Genomic DNA, 20,284 nt, shown 5'->3' on the forward strand with positions numbered 1-20,284 from the left:
ATGTCTGTTTATTAACCTTTATATGTTTAATTAAAATAAATAAAGACAAAAGAATGTAAAGTCTTGCGTTACTGGACTAACCCTGAAGAACGTGACCACAGATAACATAGCGTGACTTGTTTTTCTGTTGTTTGTCAGCTGACAGTTCCGCACACTACTCTTAAAATGGCTTTGATTATTCTGGTCTTTTACCTGGTGGGGAGGGAAGGTAGGTGCGGTAGAGATGGGAACAAAGTAGCCTTTGTTTGAGGCAGTCTTCTGCTCTTGCCACTTGCCTTTTAGCATCTGCCTTACTAATTCCACACCTTATTTTTCCTTCTCCAAAATAATCACTGTCTGCTCACAGCATCGAGTAAAAAGATACATTGTAATGGTATATACCTGGAGAAACCAGTTTGATTCTTTTGTTGAACCATTTCTTTTAATTTCTGTAAGTAATTTTATGGTCACATTGCAAAGCAGAGAAACTGTTGATATTTTACCTTTATTTAGGTTTTTGTTTCAACTTGACCTTTTTCCTTTGGAAAGCATTGAACTTGTTTAGCTAACTGCTCCTATTAGAGGGCTCAACTTGGGTGAAGCCAAAGGATCCCTGGCTGTCTCTGTTGGTAACCCGGTGGCCCAGAGCTCCACCATTTTCCCGTGAGGTAAAGAACACTCGGCACGTTACTGAGTTTTCCTCAGGTGTTTTTTTCTCTGTCTCCTACTTTCCTTGAAACATTAAACAAGAAATTTAAGAGGGAAGGACTATGAGATTTGAAAAGTTATGTATGATTAATTATTTGCATGCATATCAGTTTAAGGTTTCTTAAATATCTTCATGCTTTTCTTGGCTGAAACTTGGGGAAATTAACCTGTAATTATGAATTCTTTAATTCAAGGTGCATTTTTATTTCACAGATTGGTACTTGCTTTTTTCTGTGAAACAATTCTCTTAGATAAGATTCTCAGGATGAATTTTTGCATTTGTAAATAACGACATATCTTTGTAAATTACATTTTATTTATTTAGAGTTCTAAAATGTGTGGCTTAAATGAGTTACATATAATAGAAGACAAAACTATACCAACATGCTCTTAACCAACCCATCAGACTGTCAGGGTATTCTCATTTCATCAATATATATACACACATACATGTATAGATAACATCCAGAGTAATGATACCTGATTTGAGTGATAACAGCTAATCACCATTGAGATGATCATTTGGATCCTGTAAACAAACCTGGTCATTTCTCTGATGGGAGTGGTGGTCAGTGTGCCGTCGTTAGGTAGACAGGTCTTTAGCATGCTACTGTTTGTACAAGTTTTCCTTGCCATACAGCTCATGTAGTAGTCTGTGAACGTTCAAAGATGGCTGTCAAGCTGCTAATATTCAAGTTGTCATGGTACCATGTCACTTAAATTGGTGAATTTCTATGCAATTTTTACTATTCTCTGAAGCCTATGAATGCATCCTCATCTCATTTTCAGTTAAGGCTACTTTATGTATAATTATGTCTTTGCTACCTTTTATGTAAGAAACATAAAAAAAGTTTTAAAAGGTGCAGATAACATTGCAGATTTTTATACAGGTTACAATGTTATTAAACATGAAACTACCAAATTCCTAGAATCACATCACAGATTTTTTTTTATACAGGTTATTGAAATACTGAAACTATTTGAAAAAAACAATTGAAATTGAGCTTTCAGTCAAGAAGTTGGCAAAGTTAATGTACTTAAACATCTTTTTTTCTGTAGGCAAAATGTCAGGGAAAACAACGTGAAGGTAGTTACTCATATGCGCTCCGGCACGGTAGCTCCACATGTGAGAGATCATTCAGGCACCCTGTCTATAAAGCCTGCATGTGTATACATAAACACAATTGGTGTCTTTAGTTTTCTAAACACTAAAGTTCCTAATTTTTTAGTGTGCCAAAAGTAAATGATAGGTTTAAATGAAATTTCTCATTACCAAGTCAAGACTCTTTTATATATATATATATATATATAAATGTGTGTGTGTGTGTCATAACACTTTAACATGTGACAGCCTAAGTTTCTTTACTTTGGGGGTGGGGTGGGAGTGGTTTTGCCTGTTGGACCAGGATGAAATGCCTGTCTTTATTCCTTGATAAGAAGTAGCTATTATGGCATTTCAAACTATTTTTGGTAGAATGTACTGCCAAACGATAATTCATTTAGCAAAAATTATTCTCCAACTTTCTGAATTCACAGATTTTCTAAGTGCATACTTTATTACATTGTCATGAATTCTTTAATGCCTTTATTTCAAATGGAAAAAGTAACTTTATGGACAGTATTTTAGAAATATCATGTAATTCACGTCTAATTTTATATGTAGTTTAAGTGATCTAAATTGAGATACCTTTGATCTGAAGAGATTTACCAACATTATATGCACTCTTGCCCTCAATGCGGAATCAAACTGGTTAACTTCTGCACAGGCCTCTCCTTTCTACGTTTCTGCTGCACTAATTGCCAGGGAGTGGGAGAGAAGGTGGAGAAATTCATTCACAGTAGAAGGAGGCGATAGGTGCGGCAAAAAGCAGCTCACAGTATTGATTCCACATTATAGTTTTGTTGCCCCTTCTTGGCAAAAGATAACCACCTTGTGGGAAGATCACAGCTTCCAGGGTAAAAGAGAATTTATAACTTTTGAAAGTGCTATTAAGAAGTTTTTATTGGCTGGGCGTGGTGGCTCAAGCCTGTAATCCCAGCACTTTGGGAGGCCGAGGCGGGTGGATCACGAGGTCAAGAGATCGAGACCATCCTGGTCGACATGGTGAAACCCCGTCTCTACTAAAAATACAAAAAATTAGCTGGGCACGGTGGCGCGTGCCTGTAGTCCCAGCTACTCAGGAGGCTGAGGCAGGAGAATTGCCTGAACCCAGGAGGTGGAGGTTGCGGTGAGCCGAGATCGCACCATTGCACTCGGGCCTGGGTAACGAGCGAAACTCTGTCTCAAAAATAAATAAATAAATAAAAGTTTTTATTACCAAATAGATCTTTTATGGTTTATATTGTAGTGGTATGTATGAAACATTTAAAATTTTACTTGCAGAAATGGCATGTGTGTATATATCTATAGAAGTCGAAATAGGTGTTCCCACATGGGAACGGAGAACTGCGTGTGACTGTACGTGAAGTGCAGTAAACAACTGGAAAAAGTACATGTGCTTCATCCTGTCAAGCCAACTGCAGCTGGAAAGTGCTGCTTATTCTCCACCCCCAGAAATGCATGTATAAATATAGAACAAAGAATGCACACTTTCCATTTTATTGAGGCTTTCAACACTATTTAAAAGAAAATGTAAGCATCTGACATTCTGGAGTTCTAAATTAGAAGATGAGCATAATCACTGATTTTAGTCACTAAAGGAGATTAGTAGACATATAGTGTTCCTCAGTTGGACTGTGCATCCAAAATAGTTAACATTTTCTATCTTTAATAAATGGCACAATTTTTATGTTTTTTAAATGTAAGAAAGAGGAATGCCGACCAAAACTTGATTCATGAAAAGAACTAGTGTCATTAACTTGTAGAACAAAGTAGAATTGGTTTATTTTAAAAATTATTTCCAGCAGTGTGAAACGTTTAGGATTCTTTAACATCTAAATGTTTTGACTCCTTGTACCTTAAGTTTTCCAGTCTTTCTTATTTACATCATCTCCACGTACCTCTGCCTCCTTTCCTCTTGCTCACTGGAACCTTAGTTTTCCTCAGCAGGATGGTTTGTAAAAGTAGCCCACAGGTGTAGGATCTGTGGCACATCATACAGACTGGCGGCCCAAAGGTGTGTTTGGTTTGGCTTATGCAGTGTTTTGCTTTTTAAACTACTTGCCATACTTTGAAGGTGGAAACACTAATAAAAAGTCTGAATACCCATATTAGATTTTTTTTTTTAAATCTCTTCATGAAATCTGCTCTTCCTCAAAAATCAAAATGTCTAGAAAGCCCAAACATGTATTGTCACATAGTAGGCACCAGCTGAAACTGAGTAATCAAACTGCCTCCTTAAGCCAAGTATTCCCTGGTTAATCGGCACCCCACCCCTCCTTCCTGTCTCTAGTGTCACACTTGGGCTGTTGGTTTTCTTACTCTCCTGTCTTGCTTTAATCCTTCCTCCTACCTCTGCCTAGCTCCTGTAAATATCTGCTTGTCTCCTGGTCCAGGATGGTGGTCTTTCAAACCAACTTCTCAAAAGGGATGGCATAAAATAGGTTTTGATATTTTTACTTCTGAAAAATCAGATGAATGTTCTAAGTTTATCAAAAATGTTAGTCGCTTACTCATGAATATTGGATTTCTTACTGTTTAAAGGAGTTCTATTAAGTGAGTGGAAGGATTAGACCTTTGGATTTTCCTCCTAATGTATTTTTTTATGATTACCTTATACAATAATTTGTGGTCTACTTAGCAGTTAAACTAATTGACCATCTAATAGTTGACTATAAATATATCTAAAATAATAGTCATAAGTTTTGCATCACAACTTCCCAAAAACCTTATTAAAATTAGGTTATTCTCGTGTAATGCTATTTTGTGAAGTATATATGTACATAATGTATACTCTGAAAGTGCTTGTTTTTACATGCTATACAACAGTTTCAATTTTAAAGACTGTCTCCTGAAATTGGGATGAAAATCTATAGTCTTTGTTTTCTTAAAGTATCCTATACTACATTCATTGGTTACTTAACTGGGTATTAATAAAATAATTACAGGAAAAAAAGTGACTAAGAGCAAAAGGAGATGAAAATATTTGCAAATGAATCCACAATTCTTGTAGAACTTTTTGAGTTGACTAAAGATTTTATGAGCACTCCTTGAACTTAGAACTGTCAAGGGTGGGGATGATGAAGGTACAGTGCCTTGGCTATGCTTGAAACCTGAATTTTAATGCTTCCCTTGTTACGGTCATTGTCCTAAATGATTTGGTTTACGAAGTTAAGACATACTAGTTAGTTGTACAAGTGGAAAGTTGGATACATTTTAATTAAATGATATATGTTAATGAATTACGTTTTTGTGGATTGCTTTCTCACTGAGGTAAAACGGCATTAAAAAGTTGTCCAGAATTTAAACTGACTCTAGATTCCTAGGTGGTGGGAAAATGTAAAACTTGAAAGTTCCTGGGCGGAACGCAATGCCTGTGAAAACACCTGAAGCTAAGAGTTAAATTCGACTCTCAGGGAAGAAAGCTAGATTAGCAAATCAAACATGCATATGCCTCATCCAGAGCTGGTATTCAGGCATCAGGTTTTGGCCTACTGGCAGTAAAGTTGTTTTCAGATGAAACAGTGGAAAAGTTTGATACGTCATCTAGAAGTGGTCTGTCATCCTTAAGTATTGGTGTTAATTCTAAAATGAGTTAGAAACCTCCCATTACTGTTGGAATTAAAGCAACTTGGCATGGAGAGACATGAAAGAAAAAATGTAGTGTAAGCCTGACTTTATGTCCTTTTCACTAAATTCTATGAATCTGTTTGGCAGAGAGATTTTGTACTCTACAAGGAAAACATCACTGATACGGACAACAACAATAATGTACATGCCGTTAAGCCGATAAATGCCGAGATGGCCTTGTGAATACCTCGAATTCTTCAGAGAAGTGTTTTACTCTCTTCAGTGTTGCTATAGCAGAACACCTGAGGCTGGGTAATTTATATAAAAAAAGGGTTATTTGGCCCACAATTCTAGTGGCTGGAAAATTCAAGATTGGGCAGCTGAATCTGGTTAGAGCCTTATGCTGCTTTAGCTCGTAAAGCCGAAGCGGGGTGCGGTCCAGGTGCAGGGAGATACAAGGCAAGAGAAAGCAAGAGAGAAACTGAGGAGGCCAGACTCACAACCCAGTCTTACAGGAACTCACTCATCCATGCAGGAGGGAAAATACCCCCACCCCGAGGAGGGAGGGCATTAATCAGTTCCCGAGGGATCCACCTCAGTAACCCAAGCACCTCCTACCAGCCCCACCTCCCAGCACTTCCACACTGGGGATTAGATTTCACCCAAACCACAGCAAAGTGTAGCCCAATTGTTCTAAAATCCTTGTTATATTCTGCTCAAGTATCACCACCACCATCTTTAGCTCCATCCTAGAGAGGCTGTAACAAAAGTTACTGAATCAGAAAGCGGAGCGTACCTGATGTAAGTAAGCCAGGCGCTGTGGTTCACAGCACTTTGGGAGGCTGAGGTGGGTGGATCACCTTATTTTTCCCTGCAACTTCACATTTGAGTAGATACACAGTGAACTGTGGCCAGGAAGAGTTCGTGTTATTAAGGGAAAAACAGGGAAGCTCCTCCTTTCCTTACCACTTTCATCCCTCAGTTCAAAGAGGAGCACTACTTCCATCAAAACTGCATCGAACAGAACTAAGGGAAAAGAAAAATAGAAACGTAAGTTTAGCCTAAATACGAACTTGAAAGATGATACCACACCACCTCCCATTTCTAAAGTGTTTTTTCACTTGTCATTCTTCTAAAGCCAAAGGTGATGAAAGTCATGCCTTCTGTGAGATCTGTATCCATTCCAGCAAGCTGCTTGCCAAGAATTTGGTAATAGTGTCAACAGGAGCCTTCTTGCGGAGAGCCCTCAGCAGGCTCTAAGGAATGCCTGAAGTTTTATGCACAGGAGGCTCTCTGCCACTCCCTTCCATTTGAATTACTTACCTATTTCTCATAGGAACATTTCTTAAAAGTAGAAACTGTAGAATTGTGTAATGGAATTAAAATACAGAAATACCAGAGGAAATATTACTCGGCCATATATAGAAAAGGGTTGCTGTGGTACCCTGTAGTATGTCAGTGGCTATAAAAATCAAATATTATGGGAGAAAAAAACACTAGACAGTACGCCAGCAGAAATCACACATGCTTTGCCTTTGCAGGATTGCTCACATTGATGAAGATTAGCACCACAGTCAAATTTCTGAGTGCTTAATTAGCGTTAAACAATGCAATCAGTATTTCTGTGTATATCAAAATACAGGAAAACCAAACTTGTGCATCAGATTTATGTTAGTCAAGTACAGTAATGCTGTGTAATAGAATAATCTCTTAAAAACCAAGAGGAATCCAGATAGCTTGAATACATGTTCTCAAAAATACTCCCTCAGTGACCTACTGGGGAGAAACTGCTATTGTAATTGGTGAGCTTCAAATACATGGTTTGGGTAGACAGTAAAGACAAGATATTTTCATTGAAGACATCTTTTATTTTACAATTTTAGCCTCTCCTTTTAACAACATATACAAGTGTTTTACTGCCACCCTTCTTTAAGTACTGCTCTTCAACATCTCTAAGAAATTTAAAGATAAAATATTTGTGAGAAGCCACAAGTCAAAAACTGTAACTTGGCAAGCTGTGGGATTTTTTTTTTTTTTTTTTCCTCAGAGCAGTATAACCTTGCTTTCCACAGTTGTATCAGGGACTGACTTTGTCAAAAGCATCCAAGTATCCAAATGGTTGGTGTATTGTAAAGCAAACGAAAACAACCTGCTCCTGAGGAGTGTATGTTCTTTTCATTAGGACTATGAAACTGTGTGGTCATTGTTTAAATGAAGATTTCAGTTCCGCACGTGTATTCTGCCAGGTTGAATTGAAATGTGTGTATGTGGAGACAAGTTATCTTCAGCAAGGATGCTGGCCATGTCAGTTTTTTGTCTATTTTCTTTCATCACAGGAAACATCCCAAACTACCAGGGACTGGTTTCTTTGTTTGTTTGTTTATTAAACACTGGTCATTCTGGTGAAGTTTTTCTGTTGTTGTTAAGCTAATTTTTTTTTTCCATTGTATGTGTGTTTCCACTTTTGGGACATAGAGTAAATTTCGCCTAAGCTATTTCATATCACAGAATTTAAGAGGGGTTGGTGATTGAGGAAGTAGATTAAAAATACATAGGAATTTTGAGACTGAGCTGTCAATTACATTGTTTCGATAGTCCAATTTAGAACTCATGCTGATTTTTTAAAATTCCAAATGCAAGTCAGAGAACTTTCAAAATAAGCGATTTTGTTCTTTCAAGCAGTATTTATGTGCCAAAGTGATTGGGCTGAATATCATGCCTGGCCTCTAGGTAGACAAGAGTCAAGATACCATTCCTACTCCAAACAGCGTGGTCTCAGGCTGGGGGACAGAAGTGGAATGTGAAAGTAGTATGAGGGTTACACAGCAGCGTTCTAAGGCCCAGTTTTATGCAGAACATCAAGTAAATGACTCTCTTCTGTGAAGACAGGAGCTGACTGTTTCACAGTATGTTCATTTCAGAATGATGGCTAAACTTTAGTCGAAAGGGTTCCTTCTTGGTATAGCCATATTTGAAATAATCTTATTCCCTGAAATCATATCTTACTGATTTATGACTTGCCAAAAATATTTTTTGAAAGCCACTTTGTTTTGTCTGTTGGGTTACCAGGAGGAATTACTGTTTATTTTCACCCATCTTTGGCTGCTGCTGAGAAAGGCTTTTCTTCAGCCCTCTCCCCTCTCCCTCTAGGCCTTCCTGGGGGCTTTCTTTGGATCCAAAGCCAAGCCCCAGAGTGATATATCCCTAAGGGTAAAAAGCTGTTTGTCCTAGTAGTACTACCGCCATTATCAGTCTACCCGTCTCAAAGGCTTTCGTATTCCCATGAGACACTGTTTAACACTGAAATTCAACAACTATCCTTTCACCCTTTTACCTCGGCCTTGTCTGAGTAGGATTTTATATAAAAATGATAGCCTTACACTTAATCTCAGCAGTCTATATAATTTTAAGATAACATTCCTCTTCCTTCAGCCTTTTCGTCCTTTGGTTCATGTGAAAGTATATAAAGAGCGCCCTCGAAGGTGGGAGCACGTGGTGTTTTTCCTTGAGTTTCATATCACTGATGTTTAATTGCAATTGGAATGGACGTGCTCAATAAATATTTGTTGAGTGAATAAACGCCACTGTATCCCGTTTCCAGTCTGTCTCTAGAGAATTGTCAAGTGAACTGATAGACTTAGCCCTGAAGTTGGTGCAGAAGCTAACCGAATGACTGGCTGGAAGGCCAGTGAAGGCGGCAAGTTGGTCAGCAGGCTCTACAATGCACAGAAGCCTGGTCTGTGCATGGTATCAAGACCACGCCGGCGCTGGCCTTCCCATCATCAGCCCTTCCATCTGCATAACTGAAACTGTCCTCCTTACCCATATTTCAATCTTCAAGACGGTCTTTTATACTCACTTCAAGTATATATCTACATTAAGGTATTGCAGGGGAGGCAGGGTATAGAGAATAGTCCAGTTTCCATAGCTGAGAGAGAACCCAGGATCTTTTTGTAAGCATCAAAAATTAAAAGATCTAGAATTTAAAAAATGAACAGAAGCCCTCAGAAGTGAAACAGTTTTGTAGATCATGAGGACTAACACTCTATTGATTACAGATGAGAAATCAGATGCCCAGAGAGATATATTGGGAAATGATATTCCTAAGTTCATATACACAGTTGACAGACTGGGAATAGAATCTCTTGTGTGAAACCCTTGCTGTGAGCTGAGAGTTGGTACCCTCTAAGCAGGACTGTCTATATGGAAAGGCACGGTTTTCGCCCTGGGCTCTGGCTGCATTCAAATGCAGCTCCCTACTGTACTGACACCTCCACACTTTATTAACTCTTTCAGGTGGTATTTGCTAAATGAAAAAAACACTGCAAACAAAAAAGCACCTTTCCAAAAACGTGTCTTTCGGAATTCCACTATTTTGAAGGCCATACAGAATGTGTCTAGCCTCTGCAGGGTAAGGTGGGAAGTGGGTAATGCATGGAAAATTCAAGCAGCTTGCTCTTCCCATTTCTTAAATGCCTGGCATGGGAGAGGTGCCTCAAAAATGGAATCTGAGTGAGTGACAGGCCTGCCTCAACTTCTGTCACTTCCTGTCAATCACTGCAATAGCCCCACCCACATTCCCACCTTAGGTCCCAAGTCCATTCATCTTCATGCTTTTGGCCAAACTCCTGCATAACTGACAAAATTCCCTCCATCATTTTATTACCCTCCCAAATGCCATATCCATTTTTTTTTTCTCCACAAAGGAAAAGAAAGGGCTGCAGTGAGAGACCTGGCTCCTGCCAAAACTCAGGATCAGGTGGGTTCCCCACAAGAGGGTCTCCCAAAGGTTTTTCAGTCATGGTACACTCGCAAAATAATATTTGAATGGGTGACTGGGGTCAACTGATGAGGCTGCTCATAGCTGGAGGCAGCCACTTGGGGCTTAGCAGCAAGTGAACATTTCAGATGCATTTGGAATCCATCCCGTTTGTGCCAGGGCTGGGGAATGGGCAGAGCATGACCCCCACCACTCTGTGGAAAGGTAGCATCAGAGGTGACTGCACCCAAGTTGAATGTAATTGTAAAACTAGGATTGTTCCCTATTACTGTATAGAACAATATGGCAAATGTCACCTATTTCATTACTGAAAATTTCTAACCATTTTAGTGAATAGGAAGTGATACTAATATTTATCTTTTTTTCTATCAGAACATAAGGTACTATCTACAAGATGTGAGTTTTGGCCTTCTTGATATCCAGCATGTAAGTTCCATTCATAAATCATTGTTCACTACCTAATGACTCATAGCAGTAGCACATTTTATCAAGAGTTGAACTCTGGGAAGTCACTTTACACCACCGTACACAATGATGAGAAAGCTATAGAGTACTAAAGATTTAGAAAATTCTGAGTGCAGTAAGACTAGTATTTTTTCTCCCTTTGACTGGCAGTGACAATGTTGCCATTATCAATCAGGTGTTCGAAGGACTATTGAGGTCAGCTAATTATTTGATCCCCACCTACTACGAATCTCCTTTTGAGGGATATGGACTGTTGATTGGAGATTTCCACTTGGTGTCAATGATGCTGAAATAACTAGTTGTTTTTCTTCTTTTTTCCCTGGTAACCTGATTCACCATTTAATTTTGTGGGATTTCAGCTCATCTGAGCTCGCATTATCTGGTTCTTTTCCTGCCAAGTTTAGTTCCCTATGGATTATATGACCTAGCATAGTAATCAGGAGGTTTCTTTCACTCTATTCAGTGTTCTTTCAACTGGCAATTTATTCCTAGTGGAGGCATTCATACTAATGCTGTCATCACACAACTGTGACTTCACTAGGCCTGCGAACTTTAAAATCTCTTACATCCAACATGGGTTTCTCCAAAGGGCGTAGCAGGCTATCTAAACATAACCGAAATTTCTACTACTAAACACCATATCACATCTAAATTGAGGCCTAGACCACGAGCCCTATTTAACCCAAAAATCATTCATAACAATAACTACTGAGGAATACAAATGCCTGTTTTCTAAAACAAGATTTAAAAATCACCTTACTGCTAATATTTGAAATTACTTACAGAATACTAAAAAAGCAGACTGCCACATATGTGTCTCATAATTTTTGCCTTAAAAAGTATTCAGGCTTCTTGTGGGAGTCCTGCAGCTGTTTTACCAACACCAAAAATCAGTTGATCTTGACTTGCTTTCATTGATGCATCTCTGAAAAGTAGAGACTTAGATTAGGACTGAGGGAATTGAAATACAGTAGCCCCCTCTTATATATGGGGGATGCGGCTAGCACAGAACCTGATCACATTATGTTTTTTCTTTTCTTTTTTTTTTTTTCACTTTGAGACAGTCTCATTCTGACACCCAGGCTGGAGTGCAGTGGTGTGATCTTGGCTCACTGCAACCTCTACCTCCTGAGTTCAAGCAATTCCCTTGAATAGCTGGGATTATAGGCACGTGCCACCACACCCAGCTAATCTTTTGTATTTTTAGTAGAGACCGGGTCTCGCCATGTTGGCCAGAATGGTCTCAAATTCCCGGCCTCAAGTGATCCACCCGCCTCGGCCTCCCAAAGTGCTGGAGTTACAGGGAGAGCCACCCCACCCAGCCGTGTTTTTTCTTGTATATTTTTACCTATGATAAGCTTTCACTTTTTTACAGCTTCTCTTTGTTTTATCTGAATTGCAAGCTTCAGTACTCTTACGCTTTGGGTTCGTTATTAAGTAAAATCAGGATGACTTGAGCACAGGAAGTCAATCTGATAACGAAGACGGCTGCTGAGTGACTACTGGGGCCAGGGCAAGGTCTACAGCAAGGATATGCTGGACAGAGGGATGACTCAGGTCCCAGGCGGAATGGTGCAACATTTCATCACACCACTCAGAATAGCTTGAAATTTAAAACCTAAGAATTGTTTATTTCTGGAACTGTCCATTTGATGTTTTTCCAACATAGTTGACCTCAGGTAGCCGAAACTTCAGAAAGGGAGATGTGACTAAGGAGCGACTATTGTAATCTAGCTTCAACCGCTGTTCAGTAATCAGGAGGTGCACAGCGTAGACAAAGTGCATCAGTCAGCGCGAGGCATCTGGTGAGAAACTGCGGTGATGGTGTCGGTGACTGACTGTGTGTGCTGTCCTGGTGATGATGGTCTCAGTTCTCATCAGAAACACTAGGAAAACAGGGAACCTGGGATCTTTAAGAAAAGCTGATTCTCGTCATTCCTTTGGGGAGGTTTGTAACGTGATTTATAATCCTGTCTCACCCTATATGATGTCCGGTTTTCTCCACTACCTAGGAAGGGGAGAAGTACTTGAAGTTGTCTTGTTGAGTTCTCAATTCTTAAGTCATATTTGGTAGTGTGTCTTTTTGGCAATCAGTTTATGATTTCAAGTATTAGGAGTAAGGCTCCCCACGACCCCAACACACTTTTAAATAATGAGACATTCAGGCTGGGCGAGGTGGCTCATGCCTGTAATCCCAGGCACTTTGGGAGGCCTGCCCTCACTTGAGGACAGGAGTTCGAGACTAGCCTGACCAATATGGCAAAACCCCATCTCTACTAAAAATACAAATATTAACTGGGCATGGTGGTGGGCACCTGTAATCCCAGCTACTCAGGAGGCAGGAGAATCGCTTGAACCCAGAAGGCAGAGGTTGCAGTTAGCCAAGATCTCACCACTGCACTCCAGCCAGCCTGGGTGACAGAGCAAGACTCCATCTCAAAAAAAAAAAAAAAAAAAGAAAGAAAGAGACATTTGGGTGTCCTGTAGTGACTGCTCCGAAGCGGGTGAAGCTAAACAGGAGCTCACCTTCTAGGCAGCAGTCCCACAGAGCAGTGGCTCCCCGCCCGGGACCTACCTGGGGAACCTGGGAATTGACTGAATACCTGAGGGTTTACCCCAGCGTGAAACCTCAGTTGTGTCTGCAGGCCAGTGTTGTCAAATAGTAAAATTTCAACCACGGGGAGTAGAGACAGAAGAGGGGGCTCTCCGTCTGTGGCCCCTGGCATCTGTTCTCCAGTCCAGCAGGACAGGTTTGAGCTATCATTATTCTAAAAAAAGTAATACTTTTGAAGAAGAAAGTACTTGTCCTTGTGAAACACCCCGAGTTTCCCATAAGAAAGGTGCATACTTAAGGTGCTGTATAAATCTTTCTCATGTGGCCCTATTTCTCTGTCATCATGACGCAGGCTCTCTGGATTATGACTGCTTTCTCAGTCTGGGGATTTTAGACAGGTAACCTCAGATCTCTCATCTATAACATGGGGATAAAGTCTCTCTGTCACAGGGCTCCTAAGAGGGTCAGATGAGCTCATTAGTGTACATCTCTTAGCACATTGCCTGGAACTGGTGTGTTCGGTGAGTATGTGTCATTATTTTCCTCTATTGTTTCCTGTTGCTAAATTAAGAATGTGTTTTTAGGCTGGTCACGGTGGCTCATGCCTGTAATCCCAGCACCTTAGGAGGCCAAGGCAGGCGGATCACGAGGTCAGGAGTTCGAAACCAGCCTGGCCAACGTGGTGAAAACCCCATCTCTACTAAAAATACAAAAATTAGCTAGGCACAGCGACACCCACCTCTAATCCTAGCTACCGAAGAGGCTGAGGCAGGAGAATTGCTTGAATCTAGAAGGTGGAGGTTGCAATGAGCCAGATTGTACCACTGCACTCTAGCCTGGGTGACACTCCAGCCTGGGTGACAGAGTGAGACACTGTCTAAAAAACAACAAAACGAAACAACAGTGTGTATTAAATCTCCTTGGAGTCACTGGGAAGTGGGTCATTTCCCGACCTCTTTACGGCGTTGAAAAGATTTCATGTTCCTTCCTTAGAAACTCATGTACTTTGGGGGTGCCCATGTTACATAGTGAGTGAGATGTTTCACACATTTTTGTACATGATTAAAATAATATATGTACTTTATAACTAAGCTGTAGTTTTCCAGTAAAATCTAGCTGAACTCCTACCACAAATATAACAGGCATATAAAATCATGGTTACCTACAAAGTCACTATGATGCAATAATATTTAAACCTTACATGTCCTCATATTAAATTCTGCTTTGTACGTTGTAACTGCAGTTTATGTGACCTGAATATTTATTTCAAAGATAAATAATACCTACACATCCCTCCATGGGTTAGATGAGAGTGTTTGTTCCCAGGCATTTTTTTCGGTTGTGTGACTATTCGGATGAGACACCGACACGGTGGACAATTTCATGAATAATGAACAGGAAACATGCCAGATGCCAGCCTCGTGCCAAAGACTCCAACTGATCACCAAGAAACATCTGCAAGAATGCTTTTTAAACTCTTAGAGCACAGCTATGTCTGTGCGCCCAGCCTGCGCGGGTCAAGCTTCTGCTGTCATGACCTTCAATGACCAGCGGGTCCTAATGTCCTTTTTCACTGATGGGAAAACTTGCCGAAGGTTTCTTCTTCTCAATGCTAATATTGGAGAAACACAATTAAAACAGCAATAAGTGAGTGGAGGTGAAGGAGGCACTCCTAGTTATTGCTGTGCCCATGTCCTGGCGAAGCTCTTGAGTCAGGCCACCTTCAAGGAAAGATCTTTACCGGTTCACAGGACACATGCATCGCTTTCTCAGGACCTGACTGGTGCCATCTTATTCTCCGTGGTCACACTGTGTGCAGCCCACAGAGACCCCTCTCTTGAGAAATGTGCACGATGACTTAGAAGGCTTGGTGGGCCACTGGTCCCTTAATTTGAGGGCACATGTAGAGTAAGCAATCTCATCTGTACGCCACCCTCTTGGCGGGCTTTTCCTCACCCCCTTATTGTAAGGAAATGGTAAATCTTTTGCTTTACTATTTCCCCAGGGTGCAGGCTGGGGTGCAGGTTTTTTCAGGGGGCGATGGCACACAGGGCACCATGACTCTGTTGAATGGATTAGGTCTCGTGGTGCCTGTGTGCCCACGGTTTTGCTCTGCAAGGAGTCCAGCTCCTTTGAAAAATGTGATAGAAAATGTAGTAATAACAACAGTACTTCCTGGAATTTTACACAGGCCTGCTTCTTTAAAGGCAGAGAAAGGAGGAAGGAGGAAGGGAAAGCTAAGGAGTAAGGATGAACAGAAGACAAGATCTGAGATTTGGTTCCCGGGAGAATCAGAGGAGAATTCAGTGAGAAGACTGGGGAGGTGAACAGACCAGTCAACATTCCTCCTGACTGGGCAGCTGGAGGGACATGGCAGGAGGTCAGATTGCTGCTGACAGCTTTTTCACATGTTAACACTTGCATTCTTGGGCTTTAGATATAGTGTCATTCTTTTTTTAAACGGAGTCTTGCTCTGTCACCAACCTGGATTGTAGTGGCGAGATCTCACTGCAATCTCTGCCTCCTAGGTTCAAGGGATTCTCCTGCCTCAGCCTCCCAAGTAGCTGGGACTACAGGCGCACGCCACCACTCCCAGCTAATATTTTTGTATTTTAGTAGAGATGGGGTTTCACCATGTTGGCCACAATGGTCTCAATCTCCTGACTTCGTGATCTGCCCACCTTGGCCTCCCAAAGTGCTGGGATTAGACGTGAGCCACTGCGCCTGGCCTATAATGTACTTTTTTAGTTGAACAAATGCTATAAATACATTTTTTGTTTGTTTGAGTAGATTAGAATGCTTGTCACAAACAGCCTTATAATTGTTGGCACCGTAGAAGCTTTCTGGGCTCCTGACTCTAAAAGAAGAATCGGGACAGGAGTGGAATTGCGGGGTGGAGGAGGGACGCTCCTGTGAACAGGAAACTATGGGGGAAGTTATTCAGACGAATGCCGTGCTGAGGTTGGAAATCCCATTTCTAAAATGATGGCGGTGTGGTCATGATGCCATGGGTCAGCTGACTAGAATAATAACATAGAGCAGAGACTAAAGCTGGGAAAGCTATTGAAGATCAGCCGCGTAGTTGAGCTGGGCAACCTCATGTTTTACCCAGGGTCTCAGGAAGTCTTTGCATGACCCAAGATTTCAAAGCACTCATTAAGTTAAAGGACTGTTTCCTCCCTGGTCACGAAGAAACCTCAGGGACAAGAATGGCCTAAGCTTCCGTCTGAAGCTGGCATGAGCATAGGCTGGAGAGATCACTCAGTCACAACTGCCAGGCGCGTCACCAGAGGCCGTTTCTGTGAGATGTTCTTGCCACAACTTAGAATTTAATTCAGTATCTTCTCCTCCCGGTGGTGGGTGTGCCCTCAAAGCTCCAAAAACGCTTGAACCCCAAAGCCTGGCACTGAGCTGTCTCTCCATCTAAACGTGCTCCTCTTCAGCTCTTTCCCCCTCACCCTTCATTCGCTGGCCACGGTAGAACCCTGGAAGTCAGCCTTGCCCGTCCAGCTGCCCTCCCCTCTGCCCTGTGGCCTTCCCTGCCGTTGGCCTCCGGGCGTCCCTCATCTCCACCAGCGCAGCCTGGAATCACCGCAGCCCCAGGCCTCTACTCCCCGCAGCCTCAGCTGCTCCTCCGCATGGTGAATCCCCCCAGACTCGCTGCAGCTCACGCCTGGGCCTTCACACTGCGCCTCTGCTTTCTTTTTGAGTCTAGAGCCCAGAAAGAGCCTGTTTTTGGAGGATCCTCCTTCCTGCAAGGCCCCAGTGTGCCGTTCCCCAGCCCCTTCGGGGGCAAACGTTAGTACTGAAGGTGCCCTCCTGTGCTCCAAGTGGCCGTTCCTCCAGATGGCCCTGGGGGACACACTCTCTCTCCCACAAAGCCCCATCAGGCGCCTGGTCCACGCATCCCCTCTCTAGCCGCCTCTATTCCAACTTCTCCAGACACTCCCACCCTGATATGACAGCATGCTCTTCTCCAGATCACCTCGGCAAACAGAAGCACTCCAGAGAGACAAACTATGCCTGTCGCCCCCCAAAGCATACTCCTGGAGGGCTTCAGTCAGCCCGACACACGGCCAGACACGCGGTCACCTGTTTCCCCTGAAGACCGCTGGTGGCGTCCTCCTTTTGCCTGCCTAACTGACCCTTGTTTTTCGTCACTTGAGTCGGAAAGCCTCGTCTGAATTGCCACATGGATTCGTTGCCTCTTCCAGGTACCTCGTGGCTCCCGTGAAACCCTCTGAGAATATTTGCAGCCCTTCGCTTACTCCACTGTCGCCTGTCCTCACGTCCGCCCTACCACGTCGTGACGCTTTAGAGATGGGAGCTGTGCGCTATTCATCTTCCTGGTCTCAGTCCTTAGAACAGGTTCTGACACTTTGAAGAATCAATAAAACGTTTGTTCTAAAAGTGAACGAGTGGCTTCTGTTTAGAGTAGCATGGCACACTGGGTACTCAGAATATGTTCCCAATGAAAACAGCAAAAAAATGTTAGATAAAATATGTTGTCCGTTTTTACAAAAGCATTAACAAAATAGCAAGAGAGTAAGAAATCCTCCGGCTAGAATTCAGATGAAGTCATGCAGGCAGAGGAGTGACTAGTACTGAGACTGGTGTTTGCTAAGGAGGTTTTAGCAACGCTGTGTAGCGTGAGCTTCAATTTTTATCATTTTTTGAGGCACAAAATACAGGAGGCAATGCCTGAGTGAACCCCAGGTGGGATTCCAGTGAGAGGCCTTCTCCCCATGGTGCTAGGACTTCTCAGTCCCAGCAAATTAGGGCAAATTAGAAGGGACTTGCCCACCCGCAGAGACACACAAAGAACTGCAAGGAAAGTGCCTGTTAGCAGCGCTCAGTCTGAATGGTAGGGAGAGAAAAAAGAGAGCAAACATTGAACGGGTTGACCACAGCTGCCTTTACACCAGTTTGTAGCCAGAATTCAAGCCACCTTCCTGGACTGAAAAAATAGTCTCAAGCCAAAGATTTAAAGGGGTAGCACCTTTCAGAAACAAACACAAGTCGGATCTGGAAAAAAAAATCCTGGTCCCAGGCCTCAGAATATATTAACAAATACATTCTAGGACAGGTGGCAGCTGGCAATCAGTGAATCAGCAAACAACAAGGAAATAAGGCACCATGAGTGAAAACCAGAATGTGTGGATATGTGCAGACACAGACACAGAAGCATATAAAGCAGAGTCACGAAGATTTCAATTATGAGAAGTATCAGACACAAACATAAAATAACTGTGTTTAACAAATTTCATGAAATAAAAGACAAGCTTGAAAATATGTATGGAGAACAAAAAACTATAAAAAATAATCAGACACTTGTAAATAATATGAAAAGAGTGTCTATTAATGAAAAATGTAAGAATTGAAAGGAAAATCCCAACGTATGGACATGGTGGAATATTAGATGCAGCTAAAGAGAGAATTGTCCAGATGTAGCACAGAAAAGTAGGTAGATAACATAAATGAGAGATTTAAAAATATGAGGAGAGATTGACTCCCCATATACACCTAATCAGGATTCCAGAAGGAAAAAGAGAAACCATCAGGCAAAGCCGGTAAGTAAACAGTGACTGAAAAGTTTCCAGAACTAATGAAAAACACCAAATTATAATTTCAAGGAGATGGACGAATAAAAAGAGATCCACATCTAGACTATCAAACTAAATTTTATAACCAACCAAACGATTTCCGTAAGTACAAAATACATTTTCAGGTTAACTGGAAGTCAGAGAGCTTTCCAACAGACCCATGCTAAAGAAAACTCTAGGCCGGGCGCGGTGGCTCAAGCCTGTAATTGCAGCACTTTGGGAGGCCAAGGTGGGTGGATCACAAGGTCAAGAGATCGAGACCATCCTGGTCAACATGATGAAACCCCGTCTCTACTAAAAATATAAAAATTAGCTGGGCATGGTGGCACGTGCCTGTAATCCCAGCTACTCGGGAGGCTGAGGCAGGAGAATTGCCTGAACCCAGGAGGCGGAGGTTGCCGTGAGCCGAGATCGCGCCATTGCACTCCAGCCTGGGTAACAAGAGCGAAACCCCATCTCAAAACAAACAAACAAACAAACAAACAAACTCTAAGTAGTGTTTTTCAGACAAGTGATCATTGATGAAACGTCTGATGTGCAGACAGAAGTGAAGACCACAGACTGTTGTAAGTACATTTCGGTCATATAAAATAATATTTGGGGGTCTACCAAAGGCAATATAAAATTCAATACCCAACGATAGTGCATACACTGGACGGGGGGGATGGAATTAAGATATTGAATTATTCAGACTAGGCTGCTTTATTCTCCAGTAACAAGCAGTCCCGAGGTGTCAGTGACTGAACACGGGGAATCTTTGTTTTCCCTTGTATTGCATGGCCCCAAGCACACTGGTGCACTGTTCATTTAATCAAATGACACTCAGCGACTCAGAGTGACAGAGTATTCTTCTCAATACATCTTTCCAAGGTCATGGTGGCAAAAGGAAAAGAATAAAGATGAATCGTTTGTTGGCTCTTAAACATGTATGACCTCTTTCATCTCCTATTGTCCAAAGCATGTCACATGGCCATATCTAAATTCAAGGCATCAGAGTGAGCAAGGACAATCCTATCTTAAGAGCAACAGGAAGAGCCCTGGACTATTTATGAACATCTCTAATGATAAGTTCTTGTGTTTCTTGGGAACAGGATAACATGATTTCTCCAAAGAGGATTTGTGTTTATTTCTGTAAACATGCTAGGACAGGATAAGTCAACCGCAAATAGAGTACCATGTATAACCTCCGTTCTTGAGGAAAGAAAAAAACAGGATGAGAAAAACTTTCATCAATCCAGGTAAGACGAAAAAAATTAGAGGGAAATAAAAAGGCAGGAAAAATAAGAAGCACAAAATAAGGTAGTACATATAAATGCAAATGTATAAATTATAACAAATTTAAGTGAACTAAAAGCTCTAGATAAAACAGAAAAAACTTAGACTAGATCTTTAAAAATTCTAGCTATATGTTGTTTATAAGGAACATATTCAGGCCAGGCATGGTGGCTCACACCTGTAATCCCAGCACTTTGAAAGGCCAAAGTGGGCAGATCACTTAAGGTCAGGAGTTCAAGACCAGGCTGGTC

The 20,284-nt window shown here is 41.7% G+C and overlaps 1 long non-coding RNA gene across 1 annotated transcript; it reads left to right on the top strand.

Annotated features, from left to right (window-relative positions):
* Window positions 1-10,015: 10,015 nt before the first annotated feature.
* Window positions 10,016-17,565, top strand: LOC144582242 (uncharacterized). The gene is made up of 3 exons (XR_013534674.1): window positions 10,016-10,115; window positions 10,509-10,562; window positions 17,370-17,565. It is a non-coding gene; the product is annotated as an uncharacterized LOC144582242 (long non-coding RNA).
* The last annotated feature ends 2,719 nt before the right edge of the window (window positions 17,566-20,284 follow it).

The sequence above is a fragment of the Callithrix jacchus genome, chromosome 4 (genome assembly GCF_049354715.1).
Source record: "Callithrix jacchus isolate 240 chromosome 4, calJac240_pri, whole genome shotgun sequence".
Lineage (NCBI taxonomy): Eukaryota > Metazoa > Chordata > Mammalia > Primates > Cebidae > Callithrix > Callithrix jacchus.